The sequence below is a fragment of the Ailuropoda melanoleuca genome, chromosome 15 (genome assembly GCF_002007445.2).
Source record: "Ailuropoda melanoleuca isolate Jingjing chromosome 15, ASM200744v2, whole genome shotgun sequence".
Classification (NCBI taxonomy): Eukaryota; Metazoa; Chordata; class Mammalia; order Carnivora; family Ursidae; genus Ailuropoda; species Ailuropoda melanoleuca.
In genome coordinates, this window is record NC_048232.1 from 85,274,104 (window position 1) to 85,283,082 (window position 8,979).

Consider the following 8,979-nt stretch of genomic DNA (forward strand, 5'->3'; position numbering starts at 1 on the left):
TTTATTTATTTATTTGGCAGAGATAGAGACGGCCAGCGAGAGAGGGAACACAAGCAGGGGGAGTGGGAGAGGAAGAAGCAGGCTCATACCGGAGGAACCTGATGTGGGGCTCGATCCCACAACGCCCTGAGCTGAAGGCAGACGCTTAACCGCTCTGCCACCCAGGCGCCCCCCTCAGCATTTTACAAGCATTGCTTCCTGCGGTCCCCCTGGAGAGGAGGAAAAGACCACGCCCAAGGGAGGGTTTGGAGCCTAAGCCCAGGAATGGGGCCGGGGAGGGGGCGGGGGCTGGAGTAAAGAGAGTAAATGGCAGAGCCAGGAACAGAAACCAGGTCCCCCCAACCCAGGCCTGTGCTGGTTCCACATCACCACCTGGGGAATAATCACAAGGATGGTGTAGCAATGCTGGAAAATGCTTAAACTAAAATGGTCAAAGGGAAAGCCAGACACAAAATGGTGGGGACCGTATGATTCTGCTACCTATGGATAGGAACTGAGAGAGACCACAAAGAAATAGAGTGGTTTTTCACTTTCCAAACTGTTTGGAAAGTAGCATTATGTTTGCAATAGAGAATTGTGGCTAGAGGTTTCTCCCCCCTGTCCCCTTCCTCCTGTGCACACATGCTCACACATATCCCCCTTCACACCAAGCACTGGTGAGGCTGAAAGGGGTTCCTGCAGACTGGACACCACAGGGAGGCGGCGAGCCTGGCACTGCCCAGCAACAAGACACCCCCTGAGCATTTCTAACCTCCTAGCCCCAGAGGTCACTTCCTAGCCACGTGACCCAGGCAGCGCTCCAGCATCTACACATTGGCTCCTTTCTTGTCTCTCTTTCCTTCTTAGTGTTAACAGGATTTTTGTCCCCTTAGTGCCTGTGGTTCTTGGTCACGCCGCTTTGAAGAATGAAGAGGTAGACCAAAGAGTGGTGGGCAGCAAAGCAAAGTTTACTGAGTGATAGTATAAAGCTCCTGGAGTGGGAGGAGGGCCTCAGAGGGTTGCCCCCAGAGTTTCTAAGTTTAGGGATTTTATGTGCTCTTTTGCGGAACTATCTTAAGCAATCAGGGTATGCTGAGTCGTGCCAATCAGGGCTTTGGTCACGTATCTGTCCACCTATTAGGTTAATGTCTATGCACTGATGGTCTTTTTTGGCTGACATCTGGGGGCTTAGGTCTTAACTGCCCCTTGCCTGTAATATTGACAAATGCTTTGTGGTTCATTGTCTTATTTTAGGATGTTTTGAAGAAGTCAGTTCTGCAAGGGCTGCAAAGCAGAATGTTAGTGCGGTCCTGTCTAAGCTACAGACAGAATGTTAGTGCTGTTTTATTTTAACTGTCCTGACTACATATTTTCTTGCTGGGGACCCTGACCCTGACTACCTAACTTTCCAATTAACTCCTAACATTAGAGCAAAACCAAAATTCCTCTCATTTTCTTGCACCTAGAAATTTGACACTGTTGCTGAACCTTTTGAATCTTGCCTTCCATCCCAACAGCTTATCAGGGTATTCTTCCAAAGAGAATTCCCCTTTGCCAGCTATGACCATCCCAGCTTTGATCCCCACAAACAGTTCACAATATTGTGTCCAGCCTCCTTCAATCATATTCAAACTGTCCTGGAGCCCAAACCTGCCTCTTTCCCTTCCCCCACTGAGGGGCCTTGGGCAAGTCATTGCAGCAACCCGCACCTCTGTGTCCTGGTCTGTGACATGAGGGTGATCACAGAGCCCATCTCATAGAGTTGTGTTCAGGGGTAAGTGGGACAAAAAAAGTGAAAGTGTGGAGAACAACTCTGGGCATGCATATATGAGTGCTCAGTATCTGAGCGGTTAACGTGTGGTCATGCTTTGTCAACCGCCATTTTGTGCCCTCCTCCCCACAAAATGTGCCCATTACCTGGGTCTGGGACCAAGGCTGACTCAGCCAGTCCTTTATTAGCCATTTCCCACTAAGCAGTCTGGATAAACACTCCACCCAAGTCAACACATATTTTCGTTGAGATCAAAATATTCTCCAAACAACAACAACAACAACAACAACAACAACAATAAAAAAAAACCCACAAAAAACAAAAACAAAACAAAACCTCCCAGATATAGTTGTATTGCTGGTAAAATAGTCTTTCTTACACAGTGATACATGTTCCTTGTTCAAGAAAAAAATGTCAAAATCTGTGGGACACTTGGGTGGCTCAGTTAGTTAAGCATCTGCTTTTGGCTCAGGTCATGATCCCAGGCTCCTGGGATCCAGTCCCAAGTTGGGCTCCTTGCTCAGCGGGGAGCCTGCTTCTCCCTCTCTCTCTCATTTGTCAAGAGAGAGAGCACTAGCAGGGGGAGCTGCAGGCAGAGGGAGAAGGAGAAGCAGGCTCCCCACTGAGCAGGGAGCCCTCTGTGGGACTCGATCCCAGGACCCTGGGATCATGACCCGAGCTGAAGGCAAACACTTAACCAACTGAACCATCCAGGAACCCAATAAATCTTAAAAAATAAAATAAAATCAAAATCTGCTACAGACATTCACTCTATAAATAACTCCAGTGTTTAGAATGTGCAGGGCAGGGGGGAAGTTGGCAGTTCAGGGAGGGATGGACCTGGGTCCTGCTTCTGTTCCTGAGAAGACCCAGCAAAGACACAGATTCTAGAAGAGACCTCCCCATCAAGGGATAGCAGTGATCCTTGAGAACCAGAAACCCTCCAGTGGGAATGAAGCCTCCATTCATTCCAAAGTGAATGGAAATGAGGAGAGCAAAGGCCCAGAGGCAAGAAATCCTGCTCTCCAGGAAGAGAGGAGGGTTCCACTTGGTCAGAGCCTTGCAAGCCTGAGGGGAAATAAGGTGGGGAAAGCAGCTGACCTGTGAATAGCTATGGGTGTTGGCAAGTTACTTTGCCGTTCCAGGTCTCTGTTTTCCCAACTATAAAACGGGGACGATCATAGAATCAAGTGCTTAGGGGAATCTCAAGGATTCGTGAGCTCATACCTGCTCGGAGGACAGATCCTGGCACGGTCGGCAGTTGTTGAGTGTGTCCAAGGACCCCTCGCCACACACACACACACACACACACACACACACACATTTTGTAAGAGTGCCTCAGGATAGATTCAAGTTTTAAAAATGTTTAACTGTGATCAAATAAGCCAGATGCAAGAACCCATATTCTGCATCAACCATCAACATTTTAGAGACAGCAAAGCGTTAACTCTTGCTACTGGAGGAACACATTTCTGGATATACCTCAGAATGAAGCTCTTCCCTGCCAAGTTGTAGAAAGATCTGGATTCCTTGCAAATGTGTCGTTGATTAGGAGGCAATTATCCCGGCCTTTCTTGCTTCACTTTGTTTCATTCCATTCTGGCCTGTGCACACCTGCTCACGTGACATTGTACCGTCAAGCCCACAGCTGTACTTCCGAGGGCCACATTCAACTCAACGCTGCTGGGTAGGACACTCAGGCCTGGGACCAGCTCCCACCCAAAGCCAGCAGGATGTGGTCACATCAACGACGTTGGACAGCATTTCCCACCATGGGCATCTCCAAGACAGCCTGCATCAGGAGCACCCCATTTTCCACAAGGTCCTCAACTGGTTCTTATGCCTCATTCGGTTTGAAAGCACTATTCCTAAAGGATTCTTCATACTTTTGCTAAGTGCCGAGGCTCCTGGTGAGGGTCAGGGTTACAGTGTTGCCATTTGTACCAAAGTAGAACAAGTGGCAACAAGGAAACCGATACATGAAAGTGAACGTTTTGAAACTTTGAAGGAAGGACTTAATGCCCAGACTTTATGTGATACATCGTGTAAAGTATTTCCTACCCTCTGATGAACGTATCGACTCACTCCCACACCCCGTCTTTGAGTTCCTGCCATTCAGGAGAATGAGAAGGTCCTGGATGCCAACAGTGATTCCATTCTGAATCCAGGTATCATCTTTCCCTTAGCGGGCTACTGGATTAGCTCAATCGAAGGGCATCCTGCAATTGTAGAACAAAATCTTGTTTTATTTTGTTTTACAATGTTACCATATGCACCGACGTCTGTGATTCCAGATTTCCTTGATACAAAATAAAATTGCATACCAAAGCTAATTTTTTTAAAACATTACAGCGGTCTCAAAATGTGCATTCATTAAAAAAAAAAAAAGTGACTTTGCCCTTATTGATTCCCTTTATAACAGAGGAATGTTATAAACTTGAACTTAAAAAAGAAGTTGTATGCCATAATTACATTATAAAATAAATGTACACCCATCAAACGCTGCTATCGATCACATGTAAGACTTCATGGAGAGTGCCACAGATAAAGCACAAAGAACTTGAAGACAGTGGGGAGCCATTAAGGGCTGCTCCTGGCCCCCAGACCAGCTGTTGCCAAAGGACCTGCGTCTGTGTGTCTGAGCCTGACATGTTCAGTCGCCATCTGTGAAATACTGGACGGGGTGGGGTGGGGGGACTGCCTCAGGGGCAGCCACACCTCACCTGGGGTGGGTGGGCCACTTCCTGGTGGAATGATGCCATATATGGCCCATAATGCCACCGTCATGACAGCAGTACAAGAAGCAGGCGGTGGAGGTCAGGCTCCCATGGACACCACCATTCTGGTTAATATTTACCCAGGTCCCCGTCACTTCATGGTGTCAGAAGAAAGGAGGAGGAGAGGCTTAAGGGACATGGGCTGTTTAATCTTTAGCTAAAAAGATTCTTTTCCCCCAGCAATTAGGAAAGCCTAGGACTCAGTCACAGGNAGTACAAGAAGCAGGCGGTGGAGGTCAGGCTCCCATGGACACCACCATTCTGGTTAATATTTACCCAGGTCCCCGTCACTTCATGGTGTCAGAAGAAAGGAGGAGGAGAGGCTTAAGGGACATGGGCTGTTTAATCTTTAGCTAAAAAGATTCTTTTCCCCCAGCAATTAGGAAAGCCTAGGACTCAGTCACAGGCTCAGAGGTTCCTCATTCTTTTCATTTTATTTTGCTTTGCTTTTGTTTGAAGAGACTTCCATTTTTTTTTTTAGCGTTTGGGCAAGTCACCTCACTTCTCAGCCTCAATGTCCCCATCTGGTCAGGGGAGCGATGGCTCACCCCTCCCTAACAGGATGGCCATTGAGGAATTAAATGCAGTAATAGGGGCGCCTGGGTGGTGCAGTCATTAAGCGTCTGCCTTCAGCTTAGTACGTGATCCCGGTGTTCTGGGATCAAGCCCCACATCAGGCTCCTTTGCTAGGAGCCCGCTTCTTCCTCTCCCACTCCCCCTGCTTGTGTTCCCTCTCTCGTTGGCTGTCTCTCTCTGTCAAATAAATAAATAAAATCTTTTTTAAAAAATTAAAAAATAAATGCAGTAATAGATGAAAAATCCTTCCCACGTTGCCCAGGACACAGTAGGCACCAGTTCAATGGATGCTTGTATTGGCTCATGCCATTGTGCACCTGCTTGCCATATTCGCCTCCTGGTTTGTGAAGGGGAGAGTGGAGCAGGTGAGGAGCCTGGCAGGCCCCAACAGGCATGCGTGCTCCTTCTCCCTCTCCCTCACTCCCTGGCCCAAGAGCAGCAGAGCCAAAGGGCACTGCTCCGGAGAGTAGACATTGTCCAGGGGAGGTGGCCTCGCTCTCAGGTTATCACCCACGGAGGTATGCGGGCACCTTCTCACTCTCACAGGCCGCCCCACCCTGCTGCCTGCATTCCCACTCCCACGGCCCTCTGCTCCTCCCAGGCTTCATTCCTGCCTCCTGCCTCCGCCTCGTCTCCCTGTCTCCCCTTCTCCCTCCCTGGGACTGTCCAACCCAGTCTGAGAACAACCTATCAGAACTCACTCTCCAATCTAAACAGCCCCACTGGGGTTGGAAAGGCGGGGGAGGCCAAGACCCTCCAAATCAAGTTCAAGCAATTCTTCAGCCTGGTGGACCGCCCATGCCAGCCACGTTCTCTTCTCTTTGGGTCTGGGCAGCAGTTAAGAGATCCAAGCCAGAGGCTGCCAGGGTGGGTGCAAATGGTTTTGAATCAACTGAACCAGGGCTGTGAAGGTCATGTGGCAAAGCCTCAGGAGTGTGTGTGACTAAGGAATAGTCCTTTTCTTTTCCAGGTGCATGAATGATGGGCGATAGATCAGAATAAGTGGCCAGCAGGTTAACAGGCATGGGGGTGAGGAGTTCACATTAGCAGTATGGGGCAGGCAGTGGGGCAGGGAAGAGATTGGCAGGAAGAGGCTGAGGAGAGCATTTGGGACCAGAGAGTATTAAAGCCAGGAGACCCCAGAGGACGACCAGGTGAGACCTACCCTCCTTCTAAGGTGAGAAAGCAGAGGCCCAGGGAAATCAGGTGAGTTGCCCAGGTTTTCCAGTCATCAGCGCCAGGGGTCCTTCTCAAACTTGGGGCTCCTGGTTCCTTCTCCAACACTCTTTCCCCACGCCAACACTATTTCTCCCTTTAACACAGAAGACACATAATACCAAGGACCAAGCGAGGCATGAATGAAAAGTACACATTCCCCACTTTTGAGCACCTCCTGCTGGATGGGGGACCAGAGGAGGCAGGCTGTGAGCAAGGTTCCAGAGGGGTCCAAGGAAATATCTGGGGGTCCTGGGCAGCTCCTGAGAAAAGCAGAGTTTGAGCAGATCCTTGAAGATGATAAGCAGGCCTTGAGAGGACACGTTTCAGGGGCAGGTAATGCGGGCAGTGGGAGTGAGGGGCTGTTGGCCCGAGGTCGAGTGCAGGCAGATTCCTAAACTCTGTGGGCAAACAACCTTCCTTACAATTTAAGACCAAGGTCAGGGGTGGCTGGCCAGGGCTGTGTCTAGCACCGTGCCAAGCGCACCCTCCCGGTAGCCATGTTCTGGGCATCTGGGGCCTGGCCGCTCCTGGGAGGAGCTCCTGGCCGAGGCCCCCTCCACCGTCCCTCCGGTAGGCTCCGAACACGCCCTTCCTGTTGTGACAACTCTGTTTTCTGTGCAACTGGTTCCAGCCTGTGGCCGGAGTTTCAGATTCCGGCACGTGTGCTCATTGAGGCTGACCAGAGTATCACGTGGGCACCAGGGAGAGCCTGTCTGCCCGCCAAGCCAGCCTGGGTTAATTACAGGTCACAGCATTCCTGCTGTGTGTCCACAGTGGCACCCAGAGCCAGGCTCTCCCCAGGACCAGGTCTTGGGAGAGAACCACCACTCCCTCATTCATGGGTGGGTCAGCCTACAATGAGCATCTACAGGGGCAGATCTTGGCCTGGGCACCCAGGGAGGGTCCCAGGGCTTCAGGTGGCCCTGGATTCTCCCAGCCCCCAATGATAATCACGGCTGCCACCCAAATGACCCCTCTCCATGGTGACAGGCCCCATGAGGGTGCTTTATATATAGCAACTCACAACAATCCCACTTTGCACTTGGGGAAATGGAGGTTCGAGAGGTTAAGTGACTTGTCCAAGGTCACGCAGTTCTTGTGTGGTGCTCAAATTGTGCGGTTCCCACTCCCCCAGACCATGTGAAGTCTCCCAGAAGAGAGGACACAGGGAAAGCAGGGGCTGTGTCTCTCGTCTGGGAGCCTGCCTGAGCACTGGCCTTGGAGCCCTGCCAGACGTCTTGCTCTGTGGTGCTCTCTCCAACTTCCTTGCATTGGCTCCTGCTGACTATTCCTCACTGGCTGACGGCTAATGTGCCTTCCCAGACAAACNCCGGAGTTTCAGATTCCGGCACGTGTGCTCATTGAGGCTGACCAGAGTATCACGTGGGCACCAGGGAGAGCCTGTCTGCCCGCCAAGCCAGCCTGGGTTAATTACAGGTCACAGCATTCCTGCTGTGTGTCCACAGTGGCACCCAGAGCCAGGCTCTCCCCAGGACCAGGTCTTGGGAGAGAACCACCACTCCCTCATTCATGGGTGGGTCAGCCTACAATGAGCATCTACAGGGGCAGATCTTGGCCTGGGCACCCAGGGAGGGTCCCAGGGCTTCAGGTGGCCCTGGATTCTCCCAGCCCCCAATGATAATCACGGCTGCCACCCAAATGACCCCTCTCCATGGTGACAGGCCCCATGAGGGTGCTTTATATATAGCAACTCACAACAATCCCACTTTGCACTTGGGGAAATGGAGGTTCGAGAGGTTAAGTGACTTGTCCAAGGTCACGCAGTTCTTGTGTGGTGCTCAAATTGTGCGGTTCCCACTCCCCCAGACCATGTGAAGTCTCCCAGAAGAGAGGACACAGGGAAAGCAGGGGCTGTGTCTCTCGTCTGGGAGCCTGCCTGAGCACTGGCCTTGGAGCCCTGCCAGACGTCTTGCTCTGTGGTGCTCTCTCCAACNGCTGCTCGCCTTCCCATCCTTGCCCTAAAATGGCACTTCCCCCTTTTCCAGAAACACCAGGTCAAAATTGTAGGCCACCTCTGAACGCTGGGACAGGGCAGCACGCACCTTTAGCTGAGGGGATTCCTAGAGGCTCAGAGGGAGAAAAGCCCCACAAGCCACCTGTTCCAGAATTCTCCGTGTTGTATCCTGTCTACCACACCCTGGGGAGTAGTACACTCCCTGGGACAGGCGGCTCCCTACCTCATAAGATGGACCATTCCAGACTAGGCAGTGCTAACAGAAAGGCCCTCCCTAAGCCAATCCAACATCTACCTCCTCATTCCTTCTGCCCTCTGAGACACCCCCAGGACATATCCCATTACCTATGACTCCTCTTCACCTGACAGCTCTTCAAAGACTTCGTGTTACCCTTACATCTTCTCTTCTTAAGAGTACATTTCCTCAGATTTTAAACCATTCCTCAGACGCGGCCTGGTCTTGCTCGGCTTGTCAGTGCCCCCAACGCCTACTGCTCTAACGCTGCCCCAAAATGCTTCACCAAGTGACCATCGAGGACACGCAGGACAGAATGTCACCCTGATCTCAAGTTCTGCCTCCTCTCAGCCTGGGGATGGATGGCAAAGGCCTGGGCAGGAGGAGCCACACGGGGGGGCGAGGGCCGTCCCAAGTAAGCCGACACCTGAGTCTACTCCGGCCAGTC